Source organism: Phyllobates terribilis, unplaced genomic scaffold (genome assembly GCF_046119375.1).
Source record: "Phyllobates terribilis strain yellow unplaced genomic scaffold, ASM4611937v1 Scaffold_1__5_contigs__length_1240528914, whole genome shotgun sequence".
NCBI lineage: Eukaryota > Metazoa > Chordata > Amphibia > Anura > Dendrobatidae > Phyllobates > Phyllobates terribilis.
This window is the reverse complement of record NW_027362761.1, coordinates 986333127-986356789: the sequence shown is the minus strand read 5'-3', so window position 1 is coordinate 986356789 and position 23663 is coordinate 986333127.

Genomic DNA, 23663 nt, shown 5'->3' with positions numbered 1-23663 from the left:
CTTGTTCATTTTGATAAGGGTCAGCTTGTCAGCATTGTCAGTTGACAGGCGAGTGCGCTTAACAGTTATAATTCCCCCAGCGGCACTAAAAACATGCTCCGATAACACGCTAGCGGCAAGGCAGGACAGGACCTCAAAGGCATACAGAGCGAGTTCATTCCAAGTGTCCAGCTGGGATACCCAATAATTAAAAGGCACAGAGGAATCACGGAGGACGCTGGTAAAGTCGGCAACGTACTCCCTCACCATCTTTTGAAACTTTCCACTCCTTGTGAGAGTACCCCGCGCCTCAGGGCCTGTAAGCTGGGCGGGTCTCAGAAAACTGTCCCAGAACGTTGACAGTGTTCCCCTGCCTCTGCAGGATTGGAGTTGCCTCTCTCTCGCTTGTACGCCTTGGTTGGTTAACAAACTTTGACCTCTGCCGCTAGCGTGTTCAGATGTGAACTTTTTTAACAGTTCTGCAGCAAGGGCCTTCTGGTACTGCCCCATTTTTGTAGACCTCTCCACCTCAGAAATAAGAGTGTGAAAGTTCTCCTTGTAGCGGGGGTCTAAAAGTGTCACCAACCAGTAATGACTGTCACCCAACATTTTGACAACGCGAGGGTCATGGTTAAGGCAGCATAACATAAAGTCAGCCATGCGTGCCAGACTGGTAACGGGCAAGAACTTCCGTGTCCTCACCAAGATGACGACTGACCATGCTCTCCTCCTCCTTCTCCTCCTCCCCCCTGTCCTCAGGCCACCCACGCTGAACCGACGGTATGACAGTAGTACAGGTACTACCGTCTACAGAGCAAGATACAAGCTCCTGTTCTTCCTCCTTCTCCTCCTCCTCCTCCTCCTCCTCTCCCTCATTGTCCCCCATTGCACATTGGGATGAGATGAGGCTGGGCTGTGTGTAATCGACCGCTATGGCTTCTTGATCCATCTCATCATACTCTGGCTGCAATGCCTCCTCTTTAATTCTCTGCAGAGAGCATTGCAAAAGACAGACAAGTGGAATGCTGATGCTAATGATTGCGTCATCACCACTCACCATCTGGGTGGACTCCTCAAAGTTTGTCAAGATGGTTCAGATGTCAGACATCCAGGTCCACTCGTGAGGTCTTATGTGTGGAGTCTGGCCTGAATATCGACGACCTTGTTGCAGCTGGTACTCCACAACTGCTCTCTTCTGCTCACAAATCCTTTGCAACATGTGGAGGGTAGAGTTCCAACGTGTGGGGACATCACACACCAGTCGGTGTGACGGAAGCTGCAAACGCTGCTGCAACACAGCAAGGGCGGCGGAAGCTGTAGCCGACTTGCGAAAATGAGCTGACAGGCGGCGTACTTTGACGAGCAGATCTGGCAACTCGGGGTACGATTTAAGAAACCGCTGAACCACTAGGTTAAGCACATGAGCCAGGCATGGTACGTGTGTGATCTCGCCTCGCCTCAGAACCGCCACCAGGTTACGGCCATTGTCACACACGACCATGCCTGGATAGGTTCAGTGGTCTCAGCCACAGATCTGCCTGCTCTTTCACAGCTGTCCAAAACTCACAAGCAGTGTGAGGTTTCTCACCTAAGCTTAGGAGTTTCAGCACAGCCTGTTGCCGCTTGGGGGAGGCAGTACTGCAGTGCTTCCAGCTTGTAACTGATATGGTGATATCTGAGATGGAGGCTGAACATGAGGAGGAGGAGGAGGATGCACAGGAGCTGTACACTGTGTGGGCAACTCTGACTGACATAGGGCCTGCAATCCTCGGTGTGGGGAGGATGTGTTCCGTCCCAAGGTTCGACTGGGTCCCGGCTTCCACTATGTTTACCCAGTGTGCCATCAGGGAGATGTACCATCCCTGGCCACAAGCACTTGTCCACATGTCCATTGTCAGGTGGACTCTCCCAGTAACTGCGTTGTTGAGGGCACGGCAGATGTTTTGGGACACGTGCTTGTGTAGTGCGTTGATGGCACACCAGGCAAAATAGTGTTGGCTGGGGACCGATAACCGAGGGACGGCCACCGCCATAAGGTTGCGGAAGGATTCCGTCTCCACCAGCCTAAAAGGCAGCATTTCCAATGCAAGCAGTCGTGAAATGTGCAAATTCAGGACTGTGGCCTGTGGGGCGTTAGCTGCGAATTTCCGCTTTCATTCAAAGGTCTGGGATATGGACAATTGAACGCTGCGGTGGGATGTGGACGTGGACGTTGATGCTGTTTCTTGAAAAACTGCCATAACAAGTGAAGACTGAGAGGAGGGGGCATCTTTGCATGCAGTATGGACAGGGGATTGTCTTGCACACACAACAGGGGGTTCTATTGCATGCACAACAGTGGAAGAAGCAGTGGTGACACCCGCTGATACTGGTCGTGGACCCTGGGGTTCGCCCCACAAAGTTGGGTGCTTTGCTGCCATGTGCCTGATCATGCTGGTGGTGGTCAGGCTGGTAGTTTTGTCACCCCTGCTGATGCTGGCATGGCAGGTGGTACAAATGGCCTTTTTGGGGTTATCAGCAGAGTCTTTAAAAAAGTTCCAGACTCTGGAAGACCTACCAGTCTTACTGGCAACATCCCTCATGTTGGTGTTACGGGGAATGGTTGCCTGCCTTCTGTCTGCGGCCACCGCACTGCTTCTTCCTGCCTGTTGGGGTACTCTGCCTCCCTCCCCCTGTGTGCTGCTGGCCTCACTCTGCATGTCCTCCTGCCACGTTGAGTCAGTTACTAGATCATCCACCACCTCCTCCTCTTCCACTTGTGCACCACGATCCTCCTTCTCACTTCCTCGCAAGTGTGTCTCGTCATTGTCCACCTCTTGTGACAAATTGCCAGCGTCGACTTCCTGTGGCCGTGGCTGTTCAAATATTTGGGCATCACTACATGGGATCTCCTCTTCCACCACTTCAAGCGGAGCAGGCGAGGGGCACAAATCTGGAAATGGACCAGTGAACAGCTCTTCACAGTGTCCAAGTGTGGGATCAGTTGCTGTCTGACGACACTCGGCATGGTGGGAGGAAGGTGCATCAGGGTGAGGAGGAGTATGCGGTCGAGACTCACGGCTACTAAGAGTCGACCGTGTGGAAGACAGGCCGGAGGTGGTGGTGCCCAGGTAACTGGAAGTATTATCTGCTATCCAATAAATAACCTGTTCACACTGATCAGTTCGCAATACTGGTGTTGTTCTGTGCTTCCCTAGTAATTCGGTCAAGAAGTGGGAGCGAGAAGATGTGGCTGTTGGTTGTGGAACATTTTCACCTTGGTCACGGCCCCGTCCTCTGCACGCACCATCACCAAAACGTCCACTTCCACGTCCCTTGCCACGCACCTTGCCCATTGTAAAGTAAGTAAAATAGCTTACACTCGCACTATCAATGGAAAAAGGGTAATAAAAAGTATTTTAGAATCGTGGAAGAGGAAAACCAAAGTTCTATTTCTCTGGCCTACACCCAACTCTTTTAAACAATCTGAACAATCAGGGAGAAAATATTACTGTTTTTCTTTACAGAAAAAATACCAAAAGCTGAATAATAGAGATTCTTACAGTGGAACAGCAAAACCACAGTTATAATTTACTGGTGCATGTATACCAGACTTTTTTAAATATATATATTTGCGGCTGAACAGTGAGCGACACACTCAAACTGTTTTTTTTTTTAGATACAAATGGCCCAAGAGTGGATAATACAGAGGTTTGAACGGTGGAACTGCAAAACCACACTTGTATTTCTCAGGCCTACACCAGACTATTTTTAACAGATATATTTGTGTCTGAACAATCAGGAGACACTATTATTTATTTTTTACGGCCAAAAATTGTGAAAAGCAGGATAATACAGAGATTTAACCCATGGAACTGCAAAACCACACTTGTATTTCTCGGGCCTACACCAGACTATTTTCAACAGATATATTTGTGTCTGAACAATCAGGAGACACTATTTATTTTTTATGGCAAAAAATGCCAAAAACAGGATAATAGAGATTTTTCACCGTGGAACAGCAAAACCACAGTTATAATTTACTGGTGTATACCAGACTTTTTAAAATATTTATATATTTGCGGCTGAACAGTGAGCGACACACTCAAACTGTTTTTTTTAGATACAAATGGCCCAAAAGTGGATAATACAGAGGTTTGAACTGTGGAACTGCAAAACCACACTTGTATTTCTGGGCGTACACCAGACTATTTTCGACAGATATATTTGTGTCTGAACAATCAGGAGACACTATTTATTTTTTACGGCAAAAAATGCCAAAAGCAGGATAACAGAGATTTTTTACCGTGGAACAGAAAAACCACAGTTATAATTTACTTGTGTGTACCAGACTTTTTTAAATATATATATATTTGCGGCTGAACAGTGAGCGACACACTCAAACTGTTTTTTTTAGATACAAATGGCCCAAAAGTGGATAATACAGAGGTTTGAACCGTGGAACTGCAAAGCCACACTTGTATTTCTCGGGCCTACACCAGACTATTTTCAACAGATATATGTGTGTCTGAAAAATCAGGGAGACACTATTATTTTTTTTTTTTACGGCAAAAAATGCAAAGAGCAGGATAATAGAGATTTTTTACCATGGAACAGCAAAAGCACATTTCTGTCTCTCTGGCCTACACCAGACTATTTTCAACATATATAGTTGTGTCTGAAAAATCAGGGAGACACTATTATTTTTTTTTTTTTACGGCAAAAAATGCCAAGAACAGGATAATAGAGAATTTTTACCGTGGAACAGCAAAAGCACACTTCTGTCTCTCTGGCCTACACCAGACTATTTTCAACAGATATATTTTTGTCTGAAAAATTAGGGAGACACTATTATTTTTTTTTTACGGCAAAAAATGGCAAAAACAGGATAATAGAGATTTTTTACAGTTATAATTTACTGGTGTATACCAGACTTTTTAAATATATATATTTGCGGCTGAACAGTGAGCGACACACTCAAACTATTTTTTTAGATACAAATGGCCCATGGAACTGCAAAACCACACTTCTATTTCTCTGGCCTACGCCAAACTATGTTCAACAGAGCGCCTCTTGAGAAAGAACGTCGAAACGCGCGTCGAGACGCGTCCTCACCCATCGCACGTGCTGGGGACTTTCTGCTGGGGCCGTCGGCATCTTGACTTTGCTTTCCTTGGTGAGTCATTAGACTTAGGCGCTATATGGATCAGTGACCTTACCAACACCCCCCTCTTTTTCTTTTGATGTGGGGGAATGTGTATGTAGGCAATGGTTAAGGTTGAAATCTCCCTGTATGCCAAATTATATTGACTGTGATTTTTACATTATGTTACCCGCTCAGTGCGGGGTGGCTGCTAGGATATAGGGGGCCACCTTCTCCTTGGTGTCACAAACTCTTTTGGTATCCATATATTAATTTTGACTCACTTGTGTCTATATTGTTTTTATATATACATCCACAGCCCCATATTGCCCTCTTCCCCTCGGTACTCCCCAGCATCTGGCACTTTGCACCTTATCCCCCTGCTATTGTAACTTTTCAAAAAATATTTTATGACCTGGAATTTTGTACCTTAATAAAATTACACTTATTTGTTGCCACATTACTCAAGTGTCCTCCTATTGATTATGTATTCATCTGAGTAGGCAATACGGACTTGGTGCCTGACACTAGGTCTTGGTACTATGGTCTATCCAGTATTGTATATTTGGCCATTTCTCTTCTCAGATATATTTGTGTCTGAAAAATCAGAGGCACACTTTTTTTTTTTGGGGGGGGGTGGGACACCAAAAGGTTAATACGACAGGTATTCGTACAGTGTGAAGGAGGAAAAAAAAAAAAGTGGATTTAGATGAAAAAAAAAGAATTTTTCCTGGCCCCCGAGACCTGGAGCTAAGTCCAACAATTTCAGCAACAGGAGCACACAGGAATGTAATGCAGCGTTTGCTGGTATAACCACTGCATCTCCTATACAGCCTGCCTGCCTGATATCTGGGATGGATATTATTCCAGAGAAGGACTGTTTGTTTGATCTGGCAGCCTTTGCAGACCCTACACTAACTATTTCACAGGATGTATCTCTCCCTAAATCAGCAGTGCTGTCCCTACACTGTCTGATGCGGAGCGACTGTGTCCAAGATGGTGGCGCCCGGTTTTTAATACTCGAGGTGACTCTGTGGGGCCAGCCAATCACTGTAATGGCCATAAACAACATGGCTGCGGCATTACAGTGACTGGCTGGCAATCCGTGCATGTTCATTGGCTCTGTAAAGAGCGCCAAACATGCAGGGTGGAGACCCGAGCTCCGGCCCGAGTAACCCGGAAATGCTCGGTGCTCGCCGAACATCCCGAGTAGCGTGATGCTCGGGTGAGTACCGAGCAGTGTTGAGCATGCTCACTCAACACTAATAAGAATCACTGTAAAGACAGAATAAATTACAGTACAGAAATGTAGAAATTTTCATTATATATACTGTGAAATAAGTAGATAAAACAAGCTCACCAGACTATATATATATATATATATATATATATATATATATATATATATATATATAATTCCTGAATGGTGCATGATTGAAGGCCTCCAGTTTTTCATAGTTTCCCTTGAAATTTGAAATTAAGCTAAAGTTTTGAAGATTTACATTGTTCATTTGCCTGATTTTAAGCAAAAGGGTCTTAGTGATTAACAAGAAAAGGATAGATAAGAGGAGACATTCTGGTCTTGTCCCATTTCATGTGTCAAAGGATTCCCATTAAAAATTATTTTAGCCCAGGGGGTTTGTTAGAGAAAATAAATGGTTAAGATGAACTCTGATGGAAAATTAAATTTATAAAGTATGGCTCTCATATATTTCCTAGCTGACTCTCTCAAAAACTTTCTCAGGATCAGTACCAAAAAGGACTGGCGGTAAGTTTTTTTTTTTTTTTGGCATATAGAGTTGCATGAATTGTGTTTAGCTTCTCTACTAGGGTTAAAAACTACTTTTTCTTCTTTTATTAGTTTGGAGAGGAAGGGCTTTATTCTATGAGCCAAAATTTTAGCTCACAATTTTCAAGATAACCTGTCACGTTGGTTAACTGAATTAACCTTCACATATTTGGTATTCTGCAGATTAATCACGTTAGACAGGTCCCCAGGCTCCATATTGAAAGTGTGGATTCTGGAGGTCGGTGGTTTTCAGTCAATCAGGTGTGCTGGTGTGCCTACAGTCACTGCTCACACCACTGTGAGAGGTGGCATGTAAGCACGCCGTAGCACTTTGACTGAATCAGTGCAGGGTCAGCTGTCAGTGAAAGTGTCGGGGTGTGCATAGAGGTAACTTTCCTAGTATAGTGAGCAGTGACTGTAGCAGTGCCAGCATGGATGTATGAATGAAAACCAGTAATTTCCTGGAGGAATAAGGCTAATTTTCTCCCAAGAGCTTCCCTTTCATTACAGTATGGTTATACCTGAAATACATTTCTTAAAGAAATAGAATATCAGGTGCTTCCTTTTCTAATCAACAGAACACCTGACTATGTTTCTGTGGAGAGTATTTTAAGTTTACCCATACTGGAAAAATGGTATACAGCAGTCAAAGTTCTGTAGCTAAAACTAATAACTTTGTGTATAAGGCAGGGAACTTACCGTATTTTGTGGACAATAAGACACACCGGACAAAATTTTGGGGTGGAAAAAAGGAAAAAAATGTTTTAAACAAAATGGTGGTGCGTCTTATAGTCAATTTTAATGGTAACTTACTGGGGGGCAGCGCCAGTGGAGCGGGGTCACAGAAGGTAGAGTCGCTGCTACAGGAGGTCGGCGGTAGCAGAAGTGGAGTTATGCTGTCGTTCCCAAGCTGAGAGGAGGTGGCATCCAAGCGGTGCGAGGCTCCGGGCCCTGTGCTTTCATAAGATGTTGGCGCCGGTGAGTGGATTCCCCTTTCCCATTGATTTGCGGTGTGAGCTTCGAGAAAATGGTCACCAGACGCAGCGCATGCTCAAATTGGGATCTCAGGAGATCACCTACATCTCAACCCGGCCTCCTGCCTCCACCTCAGAAGCCTACTCCGGTAAACTATCTTCGGATTATAAGATGCACCCCCATTTTCCTTCCAAATTCGAAGGAAAAAAGTTTTATTATCCGAAAAATATGGCATTTACACGGGGGTGAAGCAGGTGCTTCTGAGAGCAAGGTATTGTCCTCTGGCAGTGAGAATTTGTGTTATTTGAGTCACAGAATCACAGTTAGAAAAAAGGGTAAGACCCTGGAGAGGTAAAAGAGAGGTTAAGAGGACAATTGCCATTTTTAAAGATAGCTAATGAAATGAGTTAACCAGGTAGCTTAACAATAAGACTAGAATGAAAATTAACACAAAAGTGCAAATAACAATGAGACTCTGCAGGGATTTATAAGTGCTGTGAGCACTTAGAGTTTAATGGATTGGCACAGTAGTGCACTTTTGTCAAGGTGAAATAAGTATCTAGTGGGTAAAAGAAAATGTCATTTATGTATAATTATGAACACTAACGGGATTTCTTTATTTCTGGACCAGGACCAGATCCTGCGATCTTTATCTAACTAAAGCCACTTCTAAAGAAATGTGTACAATTGAACATTTTTTCGAATCCAAATGTAAATATTTACTGCACTATTCCTGCAATATTCATTTAGAAATATTTGACTCTTCAGATTTTGTGTTATACTATGCCTGATTAAGAGACCTGAGTAGTCTCGAAAGCTTGCTATTTCTTACCAACATTTACAGTTATATGAAAAAGTTTGGGCACCCCTATTAATCTTAAGCTTAATGTTTTATAAAAATTGGTGTTTTTGCAACAGCTATTTCATTTTGATATATCTAATAACTGTTGGACACAGTAATGTTTCTGCCTTGAAATGAGGTTTATTGTACTAACAGAAAATGTGCAATCTGCATTCAAACAAAATTTGACAGGTGCATAAGTATGGGCACCCTTATCATTTTCTTGTTTTAAATACTCCTACCTACTTTTTACTGACTTACTAAAGCACTTTTTTCGGTTTTGTAACCTCATTGAGCTTTGAACTTCATAGCCAGGTGTATGCAATCATGAGAAAAGCTACTTAAAGTGGCCACTTCCAAGTTGTTCTCCTGTTTGAATCTCCTTTGAAGAGTGGCATCATGGGCTCCTCAAAACAACTGTCAAATGATCTGAAAACAAAGATTATTCAACATAGTTGTTCAGGGGAAGGATACAAAAAGCTGTCTCAGAGATTTAACCTGTCAGTTTCCGCTGTGAGGAACATAGTAAGGAAATGGAAGAACACAGGGACAGTTCTTGTTAAGGCCAGAAGTGGCAGGCCAAGAAAAACATCAGAAAGGCAGAGAAGAAGAATGGTGAGATTAGTCAAGGACAATCCTCAGACCACCTCCAGAGAGCTGCAGCATCAACTTGCTGCAGATGGTGTCACTGTGCATCGGTCAACTATACAACGCACTTTGCACAAGGAGAAGCTGTATGGGAGAGTGATGAGAAAGAAGCCGTTTCTGCAAGCACGCCACAAACAGAGTCGGCTGAGGTATGCAAAAGCACATTTGGAGAAGCCAATTTCTTTTTGGAAGAAGGTCCTGTGGACTGATGAAACCAAGATTGAGTTGTTTGGTCATACAGAAAGGCATTATGCATTGCTGCAAAAAAACACAGCATTCCAAGAAAAACACTTGCTACCCACAGTAAAATTTGGTGGAGGTTCCATCATGCTTTGGGGCTGTGTGGCCAATGCCGGCACCAGGAATCTTGTTAAAGTTGAGGGACGCATGGATTCCACTCAGTATCAGCAGATTCTTGACAATAATGTTCAAGAATCAGTGACAAAGTTGAAGTTACGCAGGGGATGGATCTTTCAGCAATACAATGATCCAAAACTCCGCTCCAAATCTACTCAGGCATTCATGTAGAGGAACAATTGCAATGTTCTGGAATGGCCATCCCAGTACCCAGACCTGAATATCATTGAACATCTGTGGGATCATTTGAAGAGGGCTGTCCATGCTCGGCGACCATCAAACTTAACTGAACTGGAATTGTTTTGTTAAGAGGAATGGTCAAAATACCTTCATCCAGGATCCAGGAAATCATTAAAAGCTACAGGAAGCGACTAGAGGCTGTTATTTTTGCAAAAGGAGGATCTACTAAATATTAACCGGTTCCCGACCGCCCACTGTAGATAAACGTCGGCGCTTGCCGGGCTCTGTGCAGCGCCGACGTTTAAAAACGGTGGGTGGTCTCGCAGCGCTCAGGACCCCCAGGGTCCTGCAAGCGCTGCGATTCCGGTGCAGAGCGTTAGCTCTGACAGGGAACATCATCGGGACCTGATTAGATCAGGTCCCAGTGATGTTAACCCTTAGCTGTCTTCTATATGCTGTGATCTATAGTGATCGCGGCATATAGGAGACAGCAGGAGGAGAGGGGGTCGTCAACTTACCTCTCCGAAGACCTCCGAGTCCTTCCAGGACCTGGGGTTGCTATGGCAGCTGGAGGTCACATGACCGCCTCCAGCTCTGCCATATATGGTGTCCTGTCTGGCTCAGCTGCAGCTGTAGCCAGACAGGAGACTCTGACTGAAACAGTCAGGGAAGATCTCATGTAATGTAATATATGTCTATTACATTACATGAGATCAGAGATCAGAAAAATAAAAATTAATGTCCCATACAGGGACTAAGAAAAAATGTGAAAAAAAGTAAAAAAAAAGTTTTTAAACTATTAATAAAAAAATCACAAAATAAATAAAAATAAATAAATAAAATATTAAACCAATAAATCCGTATATATTTTTACAAAACCAAAAAAAGTACACATATTTGGTATCGCCGCGTCCGAAACAACCCGAGCTATAAAACTGTCACACTAATTAACTCCTTCTGTGCACACCGTAATAAAAATAAATAAAAAACGGAGCAAAAAAATATGCTTTTTCATCATATTGCCAAACAAAAAGTGGAAAAAAATGCGATCAAAAAACAAAATAGAAATAAAAATAGTACCACTGAAAACGTCATCTTGTTACGCAAAAAAAAGCCGCCATACAGCTCCATCAGCCGAAAAATAAAAAAGTTATAGCGCTCAGAATAAAGCAATGCAAAAAAAATATTTTTTTCTATAAAATAGTTTTATTGTGTAAAAGCGCCAAAACATAAAAAAAATACAGTAAGTGTAGTATCGCTGTAAACGTACTGACCCGAAGAATAACGCTGCCTGATCACTTTTACCACACGCAGAACGGCATAAAAAAAAAACTCAAAAAACAATTCCTGAATTGTTTGTTTTTGTTAATTTTACCTCCCAAAAAACGGAATAGAAAGCGATCAAAAAATGTCACATCCCCAAAAATGGTACCAATAAAAATGTCAACTCGTCCCGCAAAAAACAAGCCGTCACATGACTCTTTCGGCCGAAATATGGAAAAATTATAGCTCTCAAAATATGGTGATGCAAAAACTAGATTTTGCAAAAAAAGCGTCTTTTAGTGTGTGACAGCTGTCAGTCATAAAAACCCGATATCAATCTGGTATCTCTGTAATCACACCGACCCGAAGAATAAAGTAATCTAATCAGTTATATCACACTAGTAACGGCGTAAAAAATAAATAAAACCAATTCTTCACCTGCTACTGATTTGTTTATTATGTCCCCAAAGATCCCAGTAAGGCTCTGCCCACATTTATCCTGTGCTCTGCGCTGAGCACTTACACCAGAGTTTCCGTGTAAATCTCTGAAATACATGATTCAGCCGGAACCCATGACAGAAGATTCCCTGTAATGAGGCAGATATAGGCCACTGTGGACGCCGTCTAGCCTGGGATCCCACGGTGTCATTTGTTTTAGGCGTGCATAAAAGTGCGGTTGGCCACAGTTTTGTGCACTTCTGAAAAAAAGGACACCGCTACACAGAGGCCAGACGGTGTCCAGAGTAACTCTGCTGCCTCATTACAGTGAATGGATCCTGCAGGGGTTTCATCTGAATTACATCACTTGGAAATTTAGATGGAAACCCCGATGTAAGTGCTCAGCCTAGAGCGCCGGATAAATGTTACGTAAAATGTTCCCAATAAAAGCTTCAACTCAGTCCTCAAAAAAAGCTAGTCCCCACTCAGGTCCGTCATCTGTTAAAAATATAAGGAACTTCCAAGTTACTGGTAGCAGAAAGGCTCTGGAAAAGCAAAATGACCCTTGCCCCCCAAAAGAAATTCAGAAAATTTTGTGCTCCCAAATCCAAATGCCTATTCTACAATAATTTGTTCTCCAATTGTCAAATAGCACTCCGTCCCCCCCAGATCTCACCGTATGGCTAAGCGGTACGATACAGCCACATATGGGGTATTGACACTTTTAGAAGAAATTTGTGTGACACATTTCGGCACCATTTTTACCCATTGCCCTGTGTGAAAATGTAAAATCTGAGGGTAAAACATTTTTTTGTGGTAAAAATATAATTATGATTTTTTCACTGCCCAATGGTATAAATTTAAAAATTAAAAAATACTCACTACTTCCCTAGATGAATTCCTTGAGAGGTGTAGTTTACAAAATGGGATCATTTGTGGAGGTTTCTGCTGTTTTGGCATGTCAGCGACTCTTCAAATGTGACATGGTGTCTGCTGCCTATCCCAGCCAACATAGCGCTCCTTTCTTTTCCGACCCCTGCCGTACACCAAAGCAGTGGTTTTCCCCCACATATGGGGTATCGGCGTACTCAGGAGAAATTGTACAACAAATTTCATGGTGCAATTTCTCCGGTTATCCTTATGATAATGCAAAATTAGGGGATGAAAAACATTTTTTATGGGAAAAATGTGAAAATTTTATTTTCACGGCTCAATATTATAAACTTCTGTGAAGCAGCTGGGGGTGCAAGGTGCTCACCACACATCTAGATAAGTTCCCTAAGGGGTCTAGTTTCCAAAATGGTGGCACTTGTGGGGGGTTTCCGCTGTTTAGACACATTAGGGGCTCCACAAATGTGACATGGCGTCCGCTAATTATTCAAACAAATTTTACATTCAAAAAGTCAAATGGCGCTCCTTCCCTTTCAAACCCTGCCGTGCGCCCAAACAGTGGTTTTCCCTCACATATGGGGTATCGGCGTGTTCAGGAGAAATTGCACAACAAACTTCATGGTGCAATTTATCCTGTTACCCTTATGATAATACAAAATTAGAGAATGAAAAAGATTTTTTGTGGGAAAAATGTGAAAATTTTATTTTCACGGCTCAATATTATAAACTTCTGTGAAGCAGCTGGGGGTGCGAGGTGCTCACCACACATCTAGATAAGTTCCCTAAGGGGTCTAGTTTCCAAAATGGTGGCACTTGTGGGGGGTTTCCACTGTTTAGTCACATTAGGGGCTCCCCAAATGCGACATGGCGTCTGCTAATTATTCAAACAAATTTTACATTCAAAAAGTCAAATGGCGCTCCTTCCCTTTCAAACCCTGCCATGCGCCCAAACAGTAATTTGCCTCCACATATGGGGTATCAGCGTGTTCAGGAGAAATTGCACAACAAATTTCAGGGTGCAATTTATCCTATTACCCTTATGATAATGCAAAATTAAGGGATGAAAAACGGTTTTGTGGGAAAAATGTGAAAATTTTATTTTTACGGCTCAATATTATAAACTTCTGTGAAGCAGCTGGGGGTGCGAGGTGCTCACCACACATCTAGATAAGTTCCCTAAGGGGTCTAGTTTCCAAAATGGTGGCACTTGTGGGGGGTTTCCACTGTTTAGTCACATTAGGGGCTCCCCAAATGCGACATGGCGTCTGCTAATTATTCAAACAAATTTTACATTCAAAAAGTCAAATGGCGCTCCTTCCCTTTCAAACCCTGCCATGCGCCCAAACAGTAATTTGCCTCCACATATGGGGTATCAGCGTGTTCAGGAGAAATTGCACAACAAATTTCATGGTGCAATTTATCCTATTACCCTTATGATAATGCAAAATTAAGGGATGAAAAACGGTTTTGTGGGAAAAATGTGAAAATTTTATTTTTACAGCTCAATATTATAAACTTCTGTGAAGCACCTTGGGGTTCAAGGTGCTCACCACACATCTAGATAAGTTCCCTAAGGGGTCTAGTTTCCAAAATGGTGTCACTTGTGGGGGTTTTCCACTGCTTAGGCACATCAGGAGCTCTCCAAACACAACATGGCGTCTGCTAATTATTCAGACAAATTTTACATTCAAAAAGTCTAATGGCGCTCCTTCCCTTCCGAACCCTGCAGTGCGCCCAAACAGTGGTTTTCCCTCACATATGGGGTATCAGCACGCTCAAGAGAAATTGCACAAAAAAATTTGGGGTCCATTTTTTCCTGTTACCCCTGTGAAAATAAAAAAATTTGGGTCTAAAGTAACATTTTTGTGAAAAAAGTTAAATGTTAATTTTTTTTTTTCGACATTCCAAAAATTCCTGTGAAGCACCTGAAGGGTTAATAAAATTCTTGAATGTGGTTTTGAGCACCTTGAGGGGTGCAGTTTTTAGAATGGTGTCACTTTTGGGTATTTTCTGTCATAAAGACCCCTCAAAGTGACTTCAAATATGATGTGGTCCCTAAAAAAATATTTTTGTAAATTTTGTTGGAAAAATGAGAAATCGCTGGTCAACTTTTAACCCTTATAGCTCCCTAACAAAAAAAAATTTTTGTTTCCAAAATTGTGCTGATGTAAAGTAGACATGTGGGAAATGTTATTTATTAACTATTTTGTGTGACATATCTCTCTGATTTAAGGGCATGAAAATTCAAAGTTTGAAAATTGCAAAATTTTCTAAATTTTCGCCAAATTTCCGATTTTTTCACAAATAAACGCAAGTTATATGGAAGAAATTTTACCACTATCATGAAGTACAATATGTCATGAAAAAACAGTCTCAGAATCAGGGGAATACATTGAAGCGTTCCAGAGTAATTACTTCATAAAGTGACAGTGGTCAGAATTGAAAAAATTGGCCCGGTCACGAAGGCAAAAACAGGCTCTGGCGCGAAGTGGTTAATGTCACTTTTCTGGTGAGGTGCCCATACTTATGCACCTGTCAAATTTTGTTTGAATGCAGATTGCACATTTTCTGTTAGTACAATAAACCTCATTTCAAGGCAGAAACATTACTGTGTCCAACAGTTATTACATATATCAAACTGAAATAGCTGTTGGAAAAACACCAATTTTCATAAAACATTAAGCTTAAGATTAATAGGGGTGCCCAAACTTTTTCATATAACTGTATGTTAGCCATTAAAACATATCATACACTGAGAGCTTTCAAATTGTAATATTTTACTATTTCTGAAAACACCAGAGAGGACTTCATGTGTGTTATCATTCTGATGATTGTGAAAACTTAACTGTCTCATGATCCTAGTGGATTTTGTTTCAGTTAACGTTTCCCGGGGTTGTACTTGAGGAATTTTTGATAGAAGCTCTTAATGAAACACAGGGAGACAACTTGTGATGTTGATTGGTCAGATGTGCAATTTTTCCCTGTCTTTGGGGAGGTCATCGGGTGTACTTATAATGATCTATTGTGCATCCTTGTTTGTCAACAGACTGAATGCAAAGAACTTCTGTACTGGAGGTTTGTTCATCCTTAAAGTCATTTGTCAGAAGTTTTAAGATGCGATGATAAAGTGTGCTCATCTTGATACCAAGTTATTTCCTTTCATATTAAATAACTGGGGAATCCCTACCATATCTGCTTTCAGTATTGCAGGAGTGTCCAATTGTTTTAATTAGCCATAATACGCCTTGTGGGCTCCTGCTGTGCAGGTTTACTCCGCAGGCCCTTATGTACTAACTCAATCACTAACTGATCTGATTGCTTCAGGCTGAGTGAGGCAAAGATCTGGATAATTACCAGGGGAAGAATTTTATTGAAGTCCAATTCTGGTAAATTTCTCAATTGGATGATTTTTTCTGCTGTGGTTTCTCTTTATCTTTCAGCTGGAGATGAGTATTATTTAGGTGGGTCAGCAATGTTTTGTAGAGAATTGCTATGTTGTATTATGTCCGTCTGTTAGTCTTCCAAGCCTCCAACTTTCTGGTCTACATATTTCACATCAGCTTTAATGTCAGATAATTATTTTAGCACCAACTTGAGTGCTTTTGATAAGGTCTTCTTTAAGAAAGGTTTAGAAATTTAAATTTAATCACAGTCAGCTCCACATGCTGTGTCTGATGTATTATAGGGTCTCTCCTCATCTGAGTCTTCAGCGGAGAGTTGAGCCGCAATATTAGCTGGCACCAGCTTGCCACGTTTAGCAGGAGAATCAAGAATACTGAAAGTAAAGTGAAAATTTATGCCATCTGTGACTATAGGATACTGCAATATGACCACACTTGTCTAGTATATTTAAAAAGTTAAAGATAAGGGGTTTTTTTTAGAAAAAAGTAATAATTACAGCTCTAAAAATTTTTATCAACAATTGTACATGTTCTATTGAAAGAACAAATGATACATTCCTCAAAATTGCAACACCAAAAATAAATAGTCATAGAATTATGGAAACCACAGGATCAGTAGATATGTTAATAATGAAAAATTGGAAAAAAATATTTAACCATCCTAATTTAATAATTATTAAGTTTAACACATAGTAATAAACACTTACATGCCTTTGCAAGCTTACAATGAGGTTATTAATGGTTATCTAAGGAAAGTTCTGCCACACTGAGTGCACTTACTCACACAAATCGTTTACTGTGTGTAGCCTGCATGGTCTAAACATTTCCAGGAATTTCTCCCATTAATCCCATCTAGGACTTCAATGGTCAACAATTGCAAAGGGAGCTGCCAGCAGCAGATCCTGATGAGTCACATTTCCAAATCAATTCAGCATAGCATAACATTCCGCAGACAACCATTTATAAACTCATTGATAGCAGCCAAGGCTTGTACGGAAATGTATGCCTACGAGAGGCACTCATACTCAATACTAATTCAATTAAGATGTTTTGAAATTTTAATTTCCATTTTTTCATCCTTTGCATTTTTTAAAATGTCTATCGATCCTGTGATCTCCATAACTCCATGACTTTTCAATCTTGATGTTGTAATTTTAATGTTGGGGACTGTATAATCTTATGCTCAATCGTGTGGAAAAAATTTAGAAGGTAAATTTGCACTAGTTAATTTGCCAACTAAATACATTGGGTGGCACAATTTAGCAATTATAATGTTAAACACCTTCAGAAGACTTCCTGTACTGAAATGTGATGACTCTTTTTAAGTTACTTCTCAAACTAAATTGAAATCTAAAACCCTGACAATTATTTCATGAAAATTTACAGTGAATCACAAGTTCAGATTATTTTATTATATTTCTGGAGCTGCAGATTTAGACATTTCTGAAGATTGTAACCTTAGGTGCTCCTTGCATTTTAAGGAAACAAATTACTATTTGTCGGTATAAACTGCAAAATAAAATATATAATTGTTATAGCATTTAAAAATATAGTTGAAACACACAATAGCTGGATCATGGGGGATATATGTGAGAATACTGTATATACTCTTGTTTACATTTCACAATAATCGGTTTTCAAATTTTGCAGCTTACATAATTAGGAATTTTACTGATAAGGTGCTTCAAAAGACTGTCTACCCCTGTGTGAGCTAAGGGCTGGGTAATGAGGTAATACAATTTCCCAGCAGGAAAATGGAAAACACAGTAATTAACTTGTAGAATGCAGATTTTGCTACAACAGAAGTTCACTGTTTACTGTTACAGTAACATGGACACAAAAGCTAGCTAATTTCAATGAAAAGCTTCAATATGCTTGCTGGTTACAATGACAATTTGTGGAAACAGGACACAATATTGGATAATTTCAGTCTCAGCTTGCAGAATGGGGGATATCCTTCCTAAACCACGGTCAATCAGAGATACACTGTAGTTTGATATGTCACTTAGCCAGAACATTTAGAGCCAGTGGTAATGTTAACCCCTTTACAACCCAAGGTGGTTTGCACATTAATGGCCAGGCCAATTTTTACAATTCTGACCACTATCACTTTATGAGGTAATTACTCTGGGACGTTTTAATGGATTCCCCTGATTCTGAGATTGTTTTTTCGTGACATATTGTATTTCATGATTGTGGTAAAATTTCTTCGATATCACTTGTGTTTATTTGTGAAAAAAACAGAAATTTGGCGAAAATTTTGAAAATTTTGCAATTTTCTAAATTTTTCTTTATATGCCCTTAAATCAGAGAGATATGTTAAACAAAATAGTTAATAAATAACATTTCACACATGTATACCTTACATCGGCACAATTTTGGAACCAAATTTTTTTTTATTAGGGAGCTATAAAGGTTAACAGTTGACCAGCAATTTCTAATTTTTCCAACAAAATTTACAAAACCATTTTTTTAGGGACCACATCACATTTGAAGTCAATTTGAGGGGTCTTTATGACAGAAAATACCCAAAAGTGACACCATTCTAAAAACTGCACCCCTCAAGGTGCTCAAAACCACCTTCAATAAGTTTATTAACCCTTCAGGTGCTTCACAAGAATTTTTGGAATGTGGAAGAAAAAAATTAACATTTAACTTTTTTCACAAAAATGTTAATTAAGACCCAATTTTTTTTCATTTTCACAGGGGTAAGAGGAAAAATGGACCCCAAAATTTGTTGTGCAATTTCCCCTGAGCACGCAGATATCCCATATGTGGGGAAAAAACACTGTTTGGGTGCACGGCAGGGTTAGGAAGGGAAGGAGCGCCATTTGACTTTTTGAATGTAAAATTTGCTTGAATAATTAGCGGACGCCATGTTGCGTTTGGAGAACCCCTGATGTGCCTAAATAGGGGAAACCCCCCACAAGTGACACCATTTTGAAAACTAGACCCCTCAGGGAACTTATCTAGATGTGTGGTGAGCACCTTGAACCCCCAGGTGCTTCACAGAAGTTTAGAACATTGAGCTGTAAAAATAAAATTTTCACATTTTTGCAACAAAAATGTTTTTTAGCCTCCAATTTAGCATTTTCATGAGGGTAACAGAATAAATTGCACCATGCAGTTTGTTGTGCAATTTCTCCTGAGTAAGCCGATATCCCATATGTGGGGGAAAATCATTGCTTGGGCATATGGCAGGGTTCGGAAGGGATGGAGCACCATTTGACTTTTTGAATATAAAATTTGTTTGAATAATTAGCAAATGTGCCCCTGATGTGCCTAAACAGTGGAAAACCCCAACAAGTGACACCATTTTAGAAACAAGACCCCTCAGGGAACTTATCTAGATGTGTGGTGAGCACCCTGAACCCCAAAGTGCTATACAGAAGTTTATAACATGGAGCTGTGAAAATAAAAAAGATCAAACTTTTTCCAAAAAAATGATGTTTTAGCCTGAATTTTTTTATTTTCACAAGGGTAAGAGGAGAAAATGGACCCCAAAACTGTTGTACGGTATAAGTCATTAGACGACTTTATTCTTCGGGTCGGTGCGATTACAGCGATACCAGATTCATATCGGGTTTTTATGATTGACAGCTGTCACACACTAAAAGACGCATTTTTTTTGTAAAATCTAGGTTTTGCATCGCCATATTTTGCAAGCTATAATTTTTCCATATTTTTCCCGACAGAGTCATGTGATGGCTTGTTTTTTGTGGGATGAGTTGACATTTTTATTGGTACCATTTTCAGGCACGTGACATTTTTTGATTGCTTTCTATTCTGATTTTTGGGAGACAGAATAAATAAAAAACAGCAATTCCACAATTGTTTTTATGGGTTTTTTTTTATGCTGTTACGCGTGTGGTAGAATTTATATAAACATTGTATTTACCCCCAAATGATAGCAATAAAAACATCAGCTCAGGGCACAAGAAATAAGCCCTCACACTGCCCTATATCCAAAAAAATGAAAAATGTATAGGTCTCGGAAAATGAAAACAAAAGCAAAAAATGTATTTCTTATAAATTTCCCAATTTTTTTTCACCACTTAAATAAGAAAAACTATACATGTTTGGTATTTGGTATCTGTCTACTCATATTGACCTGGAGAATCATAGTGCCAGGTCAATTTCACCACATAGTGAGCATGGTAAATAAAAAAAAAATAAAAAAAAATGTGCAATTGGACATTTTTTTTGCAATTTCAACAAGCTAGGAATTAGTATTCTATATTCCAGTACAGTGTATGGAAGAATGAATGGTGTCATTCAAAAGTACAACTCGTCCAGCAAGGAACAAAACCTCATATGGCTATATTGACACTAAAATTTAAAAAGTTATTTCTCTTGGAAGAAGAGGAGGAAAAAAAAAGAAAAAAAAACTGGAAAATCACGCAGAGGTGAAAGGGTTAACAATGGTGTGGAGCTTAGTGGGAGAAATGCCTGAATATGTTTAGACCATGCAGGCTGCTCACAGTGGAAGATTTGTGAAACTAAGTGCTTTCCGTATGGCAGAATTTTCCTCAGACAACTATTAACAACCTCACTGTAAGCATGCCAAGGCATGTAAGTGTATTGTTTCTATGTGTGATGCTTAAATATATATATAGTTCCAACTAACAAATAAAGATAACAGTAGTATACATTTACATGGCAAAAGTCAGTTTGGTTGAAACTTTGAACTTTGGTTTGAAGTTTTTTATGGGTCAATTACATAAAACAAAATTAATCCTCTGGTGCCTTGGAATTTTGGAAATAATATGTTAAAACTCCTCATTAGTTGATAGCATCAACCACTGTTGTCTCTCAATTTTTATTTTTTTTATATCAACTAGATAGAAAAATATATTTTTTCTCAAAGTTTGAAGATTACGTGTTGCTTTGGCAATGTGGATAAGCTGATTGATGTTCAAAAGTGGTAATCTGCATGGGCTAATCATTTAAAATAAAGGTAACTTTCAGACAAAATGGAAATGACCAGCTCAACATGATTTTGGCTTCATTAAATCTCCAGAATTGAAACAACACTCTTGCCCGAAGTGGTATGGGAACAGCAGCAAAGCTTACAATTTTCCATCTGGTTTGACCAAAATATTTCACAATGTTTTTTTTCAACAAAGTAAAAATGTTCCAGTCAAACAGTAATCATGGCACTATCATATACTTTGAGACATCACTAGCGATGAGCGAGACTGTTCGCTACTGCCCGGTGCTCGCCCGAGCATCTCACTGCTCGAGATGCTCAGCGCTCACCAAGTATTTCTGGGGTTGCTCGGTGGGAGCTCGGGTCTCCTCCCTGCATGTTTGGCGCTCTTTAGAGCGCCAATGAACATGCAGGGATTGCCTGCCACTCACTGAAGCCATGTTGGTTGCGGCATTACAGTGATTGGCTGGCCGCACAGCGTCATCAGGACTATATCAGACCTGGCGCCGCCAGGCTCGTCACAGTCACTCCAGAATCAGACAGTGTATGGAGAGGTGCTGCTGAGCTAGGGAGAGATTTGCTTGCTTCAAGTTAGTGTAGGTGTACCAAATTATATTAGAGACACATATCCATCTCAACAAACAGTCCTTCTGAGGACTAATCCATCTGCAGAGATATGAGGCAGGCAGTGTATATAAGTAGGCAGGCAGGCAGGGTATATAGCATATCGCACTGCACATAGGACAAGAGGCTCCATTCCAGTTCTGTCTGCTGCTGCTGATAGATATTTCTAGAAATAGGCCCAGGTCTCAGGGACCAGGAATAATTTTTTTTTCGATCTTAATCCTCATATATTTGCTTCAAAATCAATCCAGAAACACAGTCTTGTTGGCACTGCAGAATACAGCCAGGTCCTTTCCATATTACAGCGCTAACAATCCAGCTATTTAAAACTGTGGTTTGTCCGTCACATGGATCACATATAATTGCCCTGAAAATACTGGCCTCCATTAAAAAAAATTTCAGTGTGCCAGTGAAACAATTGACACCAGTTTGCTGTTCAAAATAGTTACCTACAGGTCAGGTATTTAAAACTGTGTTTTTTCCGTAACATGAATTACATATACGTTTTCAGAAAATACTGCCATTTCTGACATCCATTACAAATTTGTTTCAGTGTGTCAGTGAAGCAATTGACACCAGTTTGCTGTTCAAAATAGTTACCTACAGGTCAGGTATTTAAAACTGTGGTTTGTCTGTCACAAGGATCACATATAAGTTTGCTCCAAATTCAGTCATTTGTTGTGAGCGTGGAAGATATTGTCCTCCATTTAAATGGGCAAAGCACGTGGCAAGGGAAGGGGAAATGGACATGATGTTGATGATGGTACATGCAGAGGCCGTGGGCAAGCTGAAATTGTGCCACAACAAACACCCACATCTTCTCGCTCGACCTTCCTGTCCCAATTAATAGGGGACCGCAGAACACCACTATTGAGCACAGAGCAGTGTGAAAAGGTTATTGGTTGGATAGCAGATAATGCTACCAGGCACTCCTTCCTCCCACCATGCCGAGTGCCCAGAGATAACTGGTCCCACACTTGGACACTGCGAAGAGCTGTTCACTTTTCCATTTATAGATTCGGGCCTCTCGCCCTGTCCACTTGAAGCGGGGCAAGAGGAGATCACATGTAGCAATGACCAAATATTTGAGCAGCCACGGTCACACGAATGAAACGGTGGGAAAGTGTCACAAGAGGTGGACGATGATGAGAAACAATTACCAGAAAGTCAGGAGGAGGACCAGAGTGGGAAGTGGAAGACGAGGTGGTGGATGATATAGTAACTGACCCAACCTTGCAGGAGGACATGCAGAGCGAGGAGAGCAGCACACAGGGGGAGGGAGGCAGAGCACCCAAATAGGCAGGAAGAAACAGTGTGGTGGCTGCAGAAAGAAGGCAGGCAACAGTTCCCCGTAACACCAACACGAAGGAAGTTGCCAGTACAACTCTTAGGTCTTCCCGAGTCTGGTTGTTTTTAAAGACTCTGCCGATAACCCCAAAAAGGCCATTTGCACCACCTGCCAGGCCATCATCAGCAGGGGTGGCAAAACAATCAGCCTGACCACCACCAGCATGATCAGGCACATGGCAGCAAAGCACCCAACTTTGAGGGCAGAGCCCGAGGGTGCAGGAACAGTTTCTGCGTGTGGCATCATTGCTTCTTCCGCTGTTGTGCATGTAAGCCAATCCCTTGTTCATGGTGCATGCGAAGATGCCTCTTGCCCTGCACCTGTCGTTGCACACTCTCAAGTAGCACCATCAGCAAGCCCATCCACGTCCTTGTCCCAGCGCAGCGTTCAGTTGTCCCTACCCCAGTCCTTGAAACGCAAGCACAAATACACAACCAATACCCCACAGGCCTCACTACTAAATTCACACATTTTGTGACTGCTTGCGCTTGAAATGTTGCCTTTTAGGCTCGTGGAGACAGAAGCTTTCCGCAACCTGATGGCGGCCGTCCCTCGGTATTCAGTATCCAGCTGCAACTATTTCTCCCGGTGTTCCGCCCCTTCCCCATTACATGAGCACGTGTCCCAAAACATTAGCAGTACCCTCAACAACGCAGTTTCTGGGAAAGTCCAACTAACCACGAACACGTGGACAAGTGTTTGTGGGCAGGGACGGTACTTCTTGCTGATGGCACTGGGTTGACATAGTGGAAGCCGGGACCCAGTCGGACCTTGAGAAGGAACACGTTCTCCTGAGGATTGCGGGCCCTGGGTCAATCAGGGTTGCCCCCACATTCTACAGCTCTTGCACCTCCTCTTCAGCATCCAACTCCATAAT